The 13,693-nt window shown below is 35.6% G+C and overlaps 1 pseudogene; it reads left to right on the forward strand.

Moving 5' to 3' along the window:
- The first annotated feature begins 11,922 nt into the window (after window positions 1–11,922).
- LOC147791437 (14 kDa proline-rich protein DC2.15 pseudogene) lies at window positions 11,923–12,333 on the forward strand (annotated as a pseudogene).
- The last annotated feature ends 1,360 nt before the right edge of the window (window positions 12,334–13,693 follow it).

Raw genomic sequence — 13,693 nt, forward strand, 5'->3', positions numbered from 1 at the left:
TATAAGAGAATTTCGAAAAATCGAAGTGTATAAAGCAGTAATAAAAGTGCTTAAAATCAAACCCTAATTCAGAAACCCCAAACCGGGACGTTTGAAACAAGTGCTAAAAAAGACAAGTAACTGTCCATATTTTTCGAAAAATTTCTGAGGAATGTATAGAAATGATGATTCATAATAGAATGTCGAAGAAGCGGTGTGTATAAAGCAGTAAAAAAGTGCTTGAAATCGTAACCCTAATTCGGAAACCCCAAACCGGGACGTTTGAAACTCGTGCTAAAAAACCGAGTAACTGTCCATGTTTTAAGAAACTTTAGGGGGGAATGATTAGGCATGATGATTTAGAATAGAATGTCAAAGAAACGGAGTGTCTAACGTTGTAAAAAAGTACTTAAAATCGAAACCCTAATTCAAAAACCCCAAACCGGGACGTTTGAAACTCGTGCTAAAAACCCGAGTAACTGTCCATGTTTTACGGAAATTTTGTAGGGAATGATTAGGCATGATGATTTATAAGAGAATTTCGAAAAATCGAAGTGTATAAAGCAGTAATAAAAGTGCTTAAAATCAAACCCTAATTCAGAAACCCCAAACCGGGACGTTTGAAACAAGTGCTAAAAAAGACAAGTAACTGTCCATATTTTTCGAAAAATTTCTGAGGAATGTATAGAAATGATGATTCATAATAGAATGTCGAAGAAGCGGTGTGTATAAAGCAGTAAAAAAGTGCTTGAAATCGTAACCCTAATTCGGAAACCCCAAACCGGGACGTTTGAAACTCGTGCTAAAAAACCGAGTAACTGTCCATGTTTTAAGAAACTTTAGGGGGGAATGATTAGGCATGATGATTTAGAATAGAATGTCGAAGAAACGGAGTGTATAACGCTGTAAAAAAGTGCTTAAAATCGAAACCCTAATTCGGAAACCCCAAACTGGGACGTTTGAAACACGTGCTATAAAAACTAAGTAATTGTCCATGTTTTAAGAAACTTTTGTGGGGAATGCTTAGGCATGATGATTTAGAATAGAATGTCGAAGAAACGGAGTGTATAAAGCACTAAAAAAGTGCTTGAAATCGAAATCCTAATTCGGAAACCCCAAACCGGGACGTTTGAAACACGTGCTAAAACACTGAGTAACTGTCCATGTTTTAAGAACCTTTTTTGGGGAATGATTAGGCATGATGATTTATAAGAGAATTTCGAAGAAACTGAGTGTATAAAGAAGTAAAAAAATGCTTAAAATCGAAACCCTGATTCGGAAACCCCAAACCGGGACGTTTGAAACACGTGCTAAAAAAACCGATAAACTGTCCATGTTTTTCTAAATTTTTGTGAGGAATGATTAGGCATGATGATTAATAATAGAATGTCGAAGAAATGGAGGGTATAAAGCAGTAAAAAAGTGCTTAAAATCCAAACCCTAATTCAGAAACCCCAAACCGGGACGTTTGAAACACGTGCTAAAAAAACCGAGTAACTGTCCATGTTTTAAGAAACTTTTGTGGGGAATGCTTAGGCATGATGATTTAGAATAGAATGTCGAAGAAACGGAGTGTATAAAGCACTAAAAAAGTGCTTCAAATCGAAACCCTAATTCAGAAACCCCAAACAGGGACGTTTGAAACACGTGCTATAAAAACCGATAAACTATCCATGTTTTTCTAAATTTTTGTCAGGAATGATTAGGCATGATGATTAAGAATAGAATGTCGAAGAAACGGAGTGTATAAATCAATAAAAAAGTGCTTAAAATTTAAACCCTAATTCGGAAACCCCAAACCGGGACGTTTGAAACACGTGCTAAAAAACCGAGTAACTGTCCATGTTTTTCGCAAATTTTTTAGGGAATGACGAGGCATGATGATTTAGAATAGAATTTCGAAGAAACGGAGTGTATAAAGCAGTAAAAAAGTTCTTAAAATCGAAACCCTAATTCGGAAACCCCAAACCGAGACGTTTGAAACTCGTGCTAAAAAAACCGAGCAACCGTACATGTTTTTCAAAACTTTTGTGGGGAATGATTAGGCATGATGATTTAGAATAGAATGTTGAAGAAATGGAGAGTATAAAGCAGTAAAAAAGTGCTTAAAATCGAAACCCTAATTCGGAAAACCCAAATCGGGACGTTGAAACACGAATTAAAGAAACCGAGTAACTTTCCATGTTTTAAGAAACTTTTTTGGGGAAGGATTACGCATGATGATTTAGAATAGAATGTTGAATAAAAAGAGTGTATAAAGCAGTAAAAAAGTGCTTAAAATCGAACCCTATTTCGGAAACTGCAAATTGGGACGTTTCAAACACGTTCTAAAAAACCGATAAACTGTCCATGTTTTTCGAAACTTTTGTGGGGAATGATTAGCCATGATGATGAAGAATAGAATGTCGAAGAAACGGAGTGTATAAAGCAGTAAAAAATGGCTTAAAATTGAAACCCCAAACTGGGACGTTTGAAACACGTGCTAAAAAACGAAGTAACTGTTCATGTTTTTCGAAACTTTTGTAGGGAATGATGAGGCATGATGATTTAGAATAGAATTTTGAAGAAACGGTGTGGATAAAGCAATAAAAAAGTGTTTAAAATTGAAACCCTAATTCGAAAACCTCAAACCAAGACATTTGAAACACGTGCTAAAGAAACCGAGTAACTTTCCATGTTTTAAGAAACTTTTGTGAGGAATGATTAGGCATGATGATTTAGAATAGATTGTCGAAGAAATAGAGTGTATAAAGCAGTAAAAAAGTGCTTAAAATCGAACCCCTAATTCGGAAACCCCAAACCAGGACGTTTGAAACACATGCTAAAATAACCGAGTAACTGTCCATGTTTTTTGAAACTTTTGTGGGGAATGATTAGGCATGATGATTAAGAATAGAATGTCGAAGAAACGGAGTGTATAAAGCAGTAAAAAAGTGCTTAAAATCGAAACCCTAAACTGGGTCGTTTGAAACACGTGCTAAAAAAATCTGAGTAACTATCCATGTTTTAAGAGACTCTTTTGGGGAATGATTAGGCATGATGATTAAGAATAGAATGTCAAAGAAACGGAGTGTATAAAGTAGTAAAAAAGTGCTCAACATCGAAAAAAATGTTTCGTTCCTCCTTCCAACTAACGTCTCTAGTTGATCAATACAGATATATGTGGACTAGTTAACCCCGAGTCCTTCAGCGAAAATAGGTATTTCATTTCCTTTATCGATGATCACTCACGGAAAACTTGGGCTTACTATCTAAAAGGAAAATCCAAGGCATTCGAGGTGTTAAAAAATTTCAAAGTAATGGTGGAGAAGGAAACTGGTAGACACATCAAAGTTGTACAATCCGATAGATGTGGCTAGTATACTTCGATGGCTTTCATGGAGTACTGCGAGGAGCAAGGCATAAGGTGATTTTTAACCGCACCGTACACCCCTCAATAAAATGGTGTGGCCGAGAGAAATAATCGGGCCATTCTCGACATGGTTATCTCAATGCTTAAGAGAAAAAGGATGTCGAAGGAATTTTGGGCAGAAGCCGTGCAATGCACCATCTACGTACAAAATCGATGTCCACATGCAAAGTTAGATGATCAAACACCACAAGAGGCTTGGAACGGACAAAAGCCTACAATTTCTCACCCTTAAAGTGTTTGGTAGTGTGGCTTATGCTCACGTACCGGACCAACGAAGAACGAAGCTCAAAGACAAAAGCAAAAGGTATATCTTTATTTGATATGATGAGAAGACAAAAGGATACAAGCTACTTGACCCGATAAGTAAGATGATGATAGTGAGTCACAATGTGCGAGTAAATGAAGCAAGCGAATGGGATTGGAACAATTCGACGGATGTCAACATCGAAGTAGGAGAATCATCAGTCGCTACACAAACAGACTCAAAAATTTTCAATGATGAAGATGAACCACGACAACCCGAAATGCGGAGTTTGCGAGTTTTGTATGACTCAACTAATGAGGTAACCCTTGTATGTCTTATGGCAGATGCTGAAAATATCAGCTTTGAAGAGGCGGTGCGAGACACGAAGTGGCAAACCGATTCATCGCAACAACACATGGGAAGTGACAAAATTACCGGTAGGAAGTCAGCCCATAGGTGGGAAGTGGGTATTCAAGAAAAAGATGAATGCTCAAGGCGAGATTGAACGGTACAAGGCGCGACTTGTTGCGAAGGGATACAAGCAAAAGGTGGGAATCGACTATGACGAAGTGTTTGTTCCCGTCGCTAGAATGGAGACAATCTGATTGATCATTTCCCAAGCAACCTAATTCAAATGGCCGATTTTTCAAATGGATGTCAAGTCAGCATTCTTGAATGGTGTGCTTAAAGAAGAAGTATACCTCGAACAACCTCCCGGGTATGTGAAAATTGGAGAAGAAGAAGGTACTAAAATTGAAGAAGGCGCTTTACGGGTTGAAAGGAGCACCACGAGGATGGAATACTCGTATCGACACATACTTCAAGGAGAACGGGTACAAGCAATGTCCCCACGAACATTCACATTATACAAAGAAGAGTGGAGGCGATGTGATACTTGTCGCTCTCTATGTCGATGACCTCATCTTCTTAGGCAACAATAATGAAATGATAGAAGAGTTCAAAAGCACTATGACGCGAGAATTTGAGATGACAGACTTGAGCTTGTTAAAGTTTTTCCTCGGTTTGGAGGTTAAACAAGGAGAAACATGTATTTTTATATCACAGGAGAAATATGCAAAGGAAATTTTGAAGAAGTACAAGATGAAAAATTGCAACCCGGTATCTACACCAATGGAACCAGGTGCAAAGCTCTCAAAGTACGATGAAGGAGAACGAGTAGATCCAAATAGGTACAGAAGCCTGGTGGGAAGCCTTCGCATTCTTACATGCACAAGGTTAGATCTTTCATTAAGTGTTGGCATAATAAGCCGGTTCATGGAGGAGCCAATTTATTCACATTGAAAGGCGTTGAAGCGAGTTCTCGATACGTCCAAGGAACATTGTCACTTGGGGTTATTCTACTCAAAAACAGAATATTACAAGTTAGTCGATTACTCTGACAGTGATTGGTGCGGAGACATAGACGATCGAAAAAGTACATCGGGTTATGTATTCTTCATGGGCAACACAGCATTTACTTGGCTTTCAAAGAAGCAACCGATCGTGACACTCTCGACGTGTGAAGCTGAGTATATAGCAGCATCTTGATGTGTGTGTCACGCAATATGGCTTAGAAACTTGTTGAGTAAGATGGAGCAAAAGCATCGAGGTGCAACCGTAATACAAGTTGACAACAAATCAGCAATTGAGTTGGCCAAGAACCTAGTAAACCGTGAAAGAAGCAAACACATTGACGTTCGATTAAATTTAATCTGAGATCATGTGAAGGAAGGAAACGTGAAATTGCTGCATGTGGCAAGTCAGGATCAAGTTGCGGACATCTTTACAAAACCTCTACCGAAAGTACTTTTTGACAAATACAAGGAGACGATTGGCATGGCAGACGACAAGAGCATTGAAGTTTATGTGGGGAAATTTTGTTGGGAATAAACTTAAATGAAAAAAAGAAGAGAAGGGTAGTTTTTTTATTTTGTTAAACTTAGTAAGAGTTTTTAAATTTGAGTGAAAAGGCGAAAGAAAATATAAAGGGCCAATAATCATCCCAAGAGAAAATGGGTGATGGGATAGATAATTTTATATCTTAGAAACCCTATAAATTGATTCGTTTTTATTGTAAAATGCAAGAGGCAGAGAGCAAGAACAAGAGACAGAAAGCAAAGTGTACAGTTTAATAGAAAATAGCTTTTTCATAATTTCTTTTGTCCCCTTGTCTCTCCCCTCTTGACACCTCCTTCACAGGTTCGTGAGAGTTATTTAAACAAGTTGATTTCAGAGCGAGCGTCTATTTTCTACAAGTTGGTATCAGAGCCATTGTTATTTTCAACAAACTCAAAATCCCTAATCAAATTCAGGACTTTTATTCCACGAATCCTCTCATCTCCTTCATATTCCGCCTTGAGGTAATCCCAGATTTCCTTTGCTATTTTGAGAGACATTATTCGCATGAAGATCATTTGAGATACGGCTGCAAATAGGCAAGCTTTTGTCTTTGATTTTCTTGTCTTCTTTTCCTTATGTGCTTTGATTTTTGCTACAATAGGATTTGCTGGTAGTGGAGGGACCTCATAATCCTCTCCTATTGCTTCCCAAAGATCCAAAGCCTCCAAATAAGTCTCCATCCGAACTTTTCACATTTGATAATTGTCTCCATCGAAGACTGGTGGTGCAACAACTAAAAAACTGGATTCTCCTACCATTTTGATCTCACAGATCCTTAAGAAGACGGCTTTGATACCAATTTGTTAGTGAAAGAATGAGTGATTGAATGGTTGAGGAGAAAATTGTATTATGAAGACCAAGAAAGGTCTAAATATATAGAGAGAATATAAAAAGATATTAAAAAATCTACCTAGAAATCTGCAGTAACAAACCAGTAAACAAATTAAAACTAAATCAACTCCTAACTACAATGAGATTTAATTAGATATTAGCTGATAGCAATCTAAACAAACACGTGGTCTTTAACCGTCCAATTGATGATACAAAGGCTGTTTCTCTTACAATTTCATAATTATTTCATCTCTTGCATCATCTTAGGGTTGTTGGTTGCCTACGCTCATTATTTGGTTGTCATAGTCTATATTTATTAAACGAAAGGTCTCCCACATTAGGGTAGTCGTAGTGGGGACCGACACTACTACAGACATCGATGGTGCCACTTGTGGTACTGTAGGTAGTGACAAGGCTAGGCCTATACGACCCTAATTTTCCTAATCAAATATAGATACTACTACATGCATGACATGGCTAATACGTGTGGAAAAGTCTATGAAAATATTTCATAAACGATGTCCTGGACTTAAACATTCATCATAAATTCATTAAAACAATATTGCTATGAACAATATAGCAAAAAATAGCTAATGTGAATTTAAATGAGATAAAAAGAATAAGGCGATGGCGTGATATAACCTAAGGACTACTAAAACAAACATGAACATAATACCCTAGCTTTGATCTCATGGCCTTCACCGCGACGCCGTCACATCCATACGAGAGTACCTTACCTGTACCTAAGAAAGAAGAGTAACATGCGACTTAGTATTTTAAGAAATAATCCATAAGTAACCCCACTATTGAAGTAAGAAAAATGCAATCAAATGCAATATGGTGGGACCTATCATTTCATAAAACCATCATGACATGACTTTAAACTCAGTCCGGGCAGGGTTGAATGTGTAGTACTTATATACACACGGCCCACACACGTGCACATAGTCTCACCAGATAGACTCATGTATATATTCCCTAGGCCTCATTCATCGGGTTAATGCACGCTCATGCTATCGGAAATCACATGGAGAAAGGACCCACGTAATATCACGACAAAAATAGATATCGTAATGTACGCATTCGTATTATTCACAATGGGAAAGTATCCTGGTGCAAATGACGCACATAAATGCATGAGGTCCCCATAGCTTAAAACCATGACATAAGTTTATGATTCAAGTCATACCTCCATTCATTCATGACATACAAAGTTTGTGAGACATGCATCCGTAATAATTGTCATATCTTCGCTAATTAACATAATTTACATAGCTTGGTGTATGAAGTTTATGCATCATATCATCAATATCATAAATATAATTCCACAAGATGGTAACATGGTATAGTCGTATTATAGCATAGCTTATAACAATACATAATACGACATAGCGTAATTTATAACATAGCATAGCATCACATAATACATGCAAACAGTCATAATAATCACATGTGCAGGGTTCACTAAATTTCTTGAGTTGATGTTCGTTTTATCCTACTCGTCGAGGAATAGTTCCAAAACTAACTCCAAATCGACAAATATTTAACCTAAACATTATTTCTAAATTATGATGAGTAGAAATTTAAGTTTAGTTATTGACATGCAAAACTATAATATTTGAATAGTTAAAGAGAAACTATTGTTAGAGTTGATATGGCTTTTTTGGATTGATTAAGAATGAACAACAAAGGAAATATAATGTTTTTGAATGGATCAAATCTGGAAAGTTTGACTTTTTATGGTTGCAAGTAGAGAATAAAGTTTAAATTAAGAGTAAAAAAAAAAAAAAAAAAGTCATTAAATTGACTAATTAATGTTTTTATATTTGATTATGCAATGTATTGATTGGTGGAGTTCTAGGATGTGACACACACCTCTCTTTGCTTGTCCATTACTTTGACTTTCTTTTAAGTAAATTGTCTTGGAGTGATGCCTTCCAATTTTTCGAGTTCATCTTTTTTCTTTTTTTGATATATTTTAATTATAAACTTTCTATTTTCGATCTATTAAAATATTATGTCGGCGAGACAATAAATAGTTTTTGAACAATCAAATCATACTAGTAGATTATTTGTGCGTCACTCTCAATTAATCATTTTAATTTTGATGAATTATCCTAACTTCTATTAGGATAAACAAATAAATTTTGATTAGTTGACAATAGTCTCTATTTTTAAATTACGGTAATGCCTTACATTCACTAACCTGGATGAGAGGTGTCACTACACGTACGATTCTTCAACGAAATACTCAGTAGAATCTTTCTTATGAAACTATGGATTTACACATTCAATTTAAAAATAAGAAATAACAAGTACCATCAACGTTAGAAAAGAAACATTAACATGATTCCAGTACCAAGATGAGAACCATGAACTACCCATGAAGAAAAACAATGCATACTACTCTCATAACTTAGCTTCTATGACCATTCTAGAATCACGGTCGTATGTGTAGGGGTGCTTTACCTTTACCTAAAATATAAGGGTAGTATGTGGCTAGTATTTTAAGAAATACTCAATAAGTAACCCTACGGTTGGGGTCAGATAATGCAAACAAACATATACATGATAGGACCTATGCTTTAAAACAATATAACATGACATTGAGCTCTTTCTAGTCTGGGTAAGGTTGGATGTGTGGTACTTTTTCAGACACCGCTCATGTAATAGCCAACAATAAAGAAAGAAAGAAACAAATAAAATAATTATAAAAAAATAATAATAATATAAATAAATAAATAAACAAAAAAACAACATTTCCCCCTCTCCACTAACCTTTCATCCCTCCCCACAATTATCTCCCCCCCTCCCCTCCTCAACCCATCCTCCTGCCACAGAGCAACAGAAAAACAACTTCAGATTTACTTGAGAAAAAAAAAAATGAGAATGGCCTTTTTACTCAGCTGTGATTCATGTGAGATTTATGTGAAGATAGATCCTATCAATAAGATATATATTAAATCTTCATTTTCTTTTATTCTATTGTTTTTTAGAAATCACAGCCAATTATAGTTAGATGTTCATTGAATTATTACAATAGTTTAGCTTTGAGTTAGAAACTAAATGTCCATCATTCATATGAATTCTAGCAAATCATTAGTAATATTAGATTAAATTTATATCAGTAGCCAAATGAATAGATTAAAAATAGAATGACCAAGAAAATTTGTGAACAGTAAACATTGAGGTAAGGAAAGATTTGGAAACAGAGATCCACTATAAATTTAGAATACATGAGAACAGAATGAAAAGGGCACGGGGAACAAAAAAAAAAAGAAAATTAGGGAATTAAAAACCACAAACTAAATTTAGAGGAAAAGGTAAAAGCAGATGGTAAATAGAGAGAGTAGTAAAGCTCAGAATAACTTAAATAGTTGTATATACTTTTCTTTCTACAACAGTAACCATGGAAAATAAGATTTTTAATAAAAATATAATTATTGATTATATTTCAAGACTTTTAACAATGGACCCATGTAAATGAGAGAAATAATTTTATACATTTCAAACTTGAAACTGATTTTCTGGGCTCACATAGGTGGACTCGAATTTCAAAGGACGGAATCGAACATTCATTAAAGATATATTCGTGGCAACGATTTAAGCTAGCCAAGTAAGTGAACTTACTATCGGCATGGTTATATTTGCTGTTGACACATGCCCCGTGATTCTGCATGTGTCATATATATTGATATGTGTGAATTATTTGTGGATCGATATGCTTCTTATTTGTTATGTATATGTTATAATATGTAAATTGTTTAATAATAATTACGGTACGATGTGTTCAATGATATGTTTGAGATAGGATACGAGAAGGATGCACAAAACGAAATGTAACGATAGGAGTAAAATACGTTCATGAAACGTTAAGGTTAGGTTACATACCAGAGTGATATGGATAAGAGAGATTGATGGAAGAATACAGTTAGGCTACGAGTAGAAAGGGATATGTTTGTGATAGATTGATAGAACGATAGCGTTAGGTTAAGTTCTTGTGATGAGATGACTAAGGTACGTTAACGTAATGATATGTCTGTGATAAGTAAAGAACGTTAAGGCTATGATAAGTTAGAGAACGATATGACTATGAAGTGTTTATGTTATGACTCGTTTATGATATGAGACATTGTGATGCAATATGTTATGGTATGATGTGTATATGATGAAATGTTATGTTAAAAGCATAGAACGTTATGTTAAGTCTCTTAAATTGTGTGTATACAGCACGATATGAATGACATGAAATTAAATGACATGAAGTATAACCCCGTTAGAATTATGTATGATTTGAGAATTGAAGGATGAGAAACGATATGACATGAATGATGAACGATATGAAAAATGATATGATACGTACATAATGCTAGCGGGGTTGTATTAAAGGATAATGAAAATGGAAAAGTTTTGGGACCTCATGCATTATGTGTGCCCATGCATTTGGGAGGGATACCCCTATCCCATCATGAGGGTACGGACGCGTACATCCAATGGCAGGACAACGATCGTTATGCTCTACATAGCGCTGCCGTGACGGTTACTAGTTCTACCGAGTGTCTGGCCTAAGGGGCTCCCAGAGTATTCCCACCGGATAAGGAAGGTGGCCCAGCAGTGTGTGAATTAGCTGGTGAGCCCATACTCGCACGTATGGGCTGTGTGTAGAGTATATGGTACACGTCCAAAATTATCCGTTACGACAGCATCGTAGGGAAAACGAAACGAAAGATAGGTCTCATCATTTCATTGCATGTGATTGTTGCATTTAACCTCAATAGTGGTGTCACTTGCTGAGTATTTCTTTAAATACTAAGCCATATGCTACTACATTTTTCAGGTTAAGGTAAGGCATTCCAGTACGGTTGACGACGATATCGCAACTCGAGACCAAGGCACATGCAGAGGGTAATGGTATTTATTTTCTTAGTTTTAGAGGTTGTATTGTTATGTCATACTAACATCAATATATACCACAACTCATTGTTAATATATACATCGTCGCCAATTTTACAATTTACTAGGGAGAGGTTTCCACACCCTTATAAAAAAAAATGTTTCGTTACTTCTTCAAAATGACATCGAATCTCATAGTTATATTTAAAAAAAAAAACTATGTTATATTTAAAAAAAAAACTATGTTATATTTGTAAAAATTATTTGTGCTAAAAATAATCTCTAGATTATCATCTATTGCCCACTTTCTGGAATGGTTCTATCAAATATTATTTTCCAACCATACAAACCACAATAATTTATTTTAAAAAGTATTTGATATCTTATTATCGAACATAACTTCGTCTAGTTTGTAGGCCATTTGACATTTTTATAATAGTTTAAAAAAAGACAAACTAATTAAAAACCCATCTCTCAAATCAATTCCTCAAAACTTAATAAAATAACTGAAAGAGTTAGGTGTTTCATATCCAGCAATTTATAAGGAATTTTTGTTTTAAAATACAACAAATTCCCAAACCCCATTTATAAAAACCCTAACTCTTCTCATAATTCTTCACAAGCCATCTCACAAACCTACAAACCCTTCAATATCTCTCCACCAATGGCTTCCAAGCTCTCTTCGCCCATTGCCCTCCTCGTCCTCCTCAACCTCCTCTTCTTCACTATGGTCAGCTCCACCTATGTCCCTTGCCCACAGCCGCCACCCAAGCCCCACAAGCCCACCCCGTCAAGGCAGCAACCATCACTCCCCAAGTGTCCCAGGGACACCCTCAAGCTTGGCGTCTGCGCCGACTTGCTGGACGATCTAGTGCACTTAGTGATTGGCTCACCACCAAAATCCCCATGCTGCACCCTAATCCAAGGCCTTGTTGACCTGGAAGCTGCTGTGTGCCTTTGCACTGCAGTGAAGGCCAGAGTCTTGGGTCTCAAGATTGACCTCAAAGTTTCCCTTAGCTTGCTTTTGAACTACTGTGGAAAGAAGGTTCCGTCCGGCTTCCAATGCCCTGCTTGAAACCAAATCCTTTCATTTTCGTTTCTTCTTTCTTCTTCAATTTTCCATTTCAATGTCGTGTTTAAATAATCAGTTTGGTCGTACGTCGTGTTATGATGGGTTTGACAATCTTCTCAGAATTCCACCATCTTTTTATCGTTTCGTTACAATGCAATGTACCATAATGGTACGTATTTTTTTTTCAAATGAACAACGTTGTTCGTCTATTCTTGTGTCTTATTACAAATTGGACGATGCATATGTTTGAAACCTCAAATCTTGTTTCACCTGTGTCACTTGCATGAAATCATAATAAACACTTAACTTCAAAATTTTAATGACGAAAAATTAAAGAGAGTAATATTAACACTCAAGTTTTAAATGACAATGTTGATGAAAAATGTAGAGACCTCAATTTAATGAAAATATGGATGTCAGTGTAAAAGCCCAAGTACGCCGCTAGTAGATATTATCCGTTTGGAATCGTTATGTATCGCCGTCAGCCTTACGGTTTTAAAACATGTTTGTTAGGGAGAGGTTTTCACATTCCTATAAAGAACGCTTCGTTCTCCTCTCCAACTGACGTGGGATCTCACAATCCACCCCCTTGGGGGCCAGTGTCTTTGTTGGCACACCGCTCGGTGTCTGGCTCTGATGCCATTTGTAATAGCCTAAGCTCACCGTTAGCAGGGATTATCTACTTTGGCCCGTTACGTATCGCCGTTAGTTTCACGGTTTTAAAATGTGTATGTGAGTGATGTTTCCACATTACTTTAAGAAATGTTTCATTCTCTTTTTCAACCGACGTGAGATCTCATAGTCCATGGGAACTTTTGAAAAATTTATGAGAATATTTAAACCGTCGTATAAGAATTTACTATTCTAAACGAGGAAGAGGGTTATTATTAATATTATGTGTTGATATTTTTATTAAATATAAGGTCAATATTTATACAATATGATTAAAAAGTGGATTTGGTGGACAATATTAGATATCGACATATTAATGAAAAAAGAATACAATGGTCCGTGTCAATACTCTCGGTCACGGTCAATGAAAAGCAAATTGTAGAGATAATTGCTACAATTTTCTTTTTCTTTTCTTTATTTATTTATTTAATTATTTATAGAAACAACTTTAATTTTAATTTCGAAGAAGACTATGCATAATTCGTGGTTCACTAAGCTGGACAATTAATTTTTTTTTCTAATAATTATTTATTACAACCTTTTAATAATTTTTGAATTGTTATCCATTATACTTCATATTAATTACATCATCATATGCCTCTTTTATCTCGAGTCAATGATAAGTATTTTAATATATTTAAAATTGTAAAATAGGTTTTTTTTTTTTTATTAATTTAATTTATTAGTATTT

The sequence above is a fragment of the Cucurbita pepo genome, chromosome 8 (genome assembly GCF_057944985.1).
Source record: "Cucurbita pepo subsp. pepo isolate OVF chromosome 8, ASM5794498v1, whole genome shotgun sequence".
Classification (NCBI taxonomy): Eukaryota; Viridiplantae; Streptophyta; class Magnoliopsida; order Cucurbitales; family Cucurbitaceae; genus Cucurbita; species Cucurbita pepo.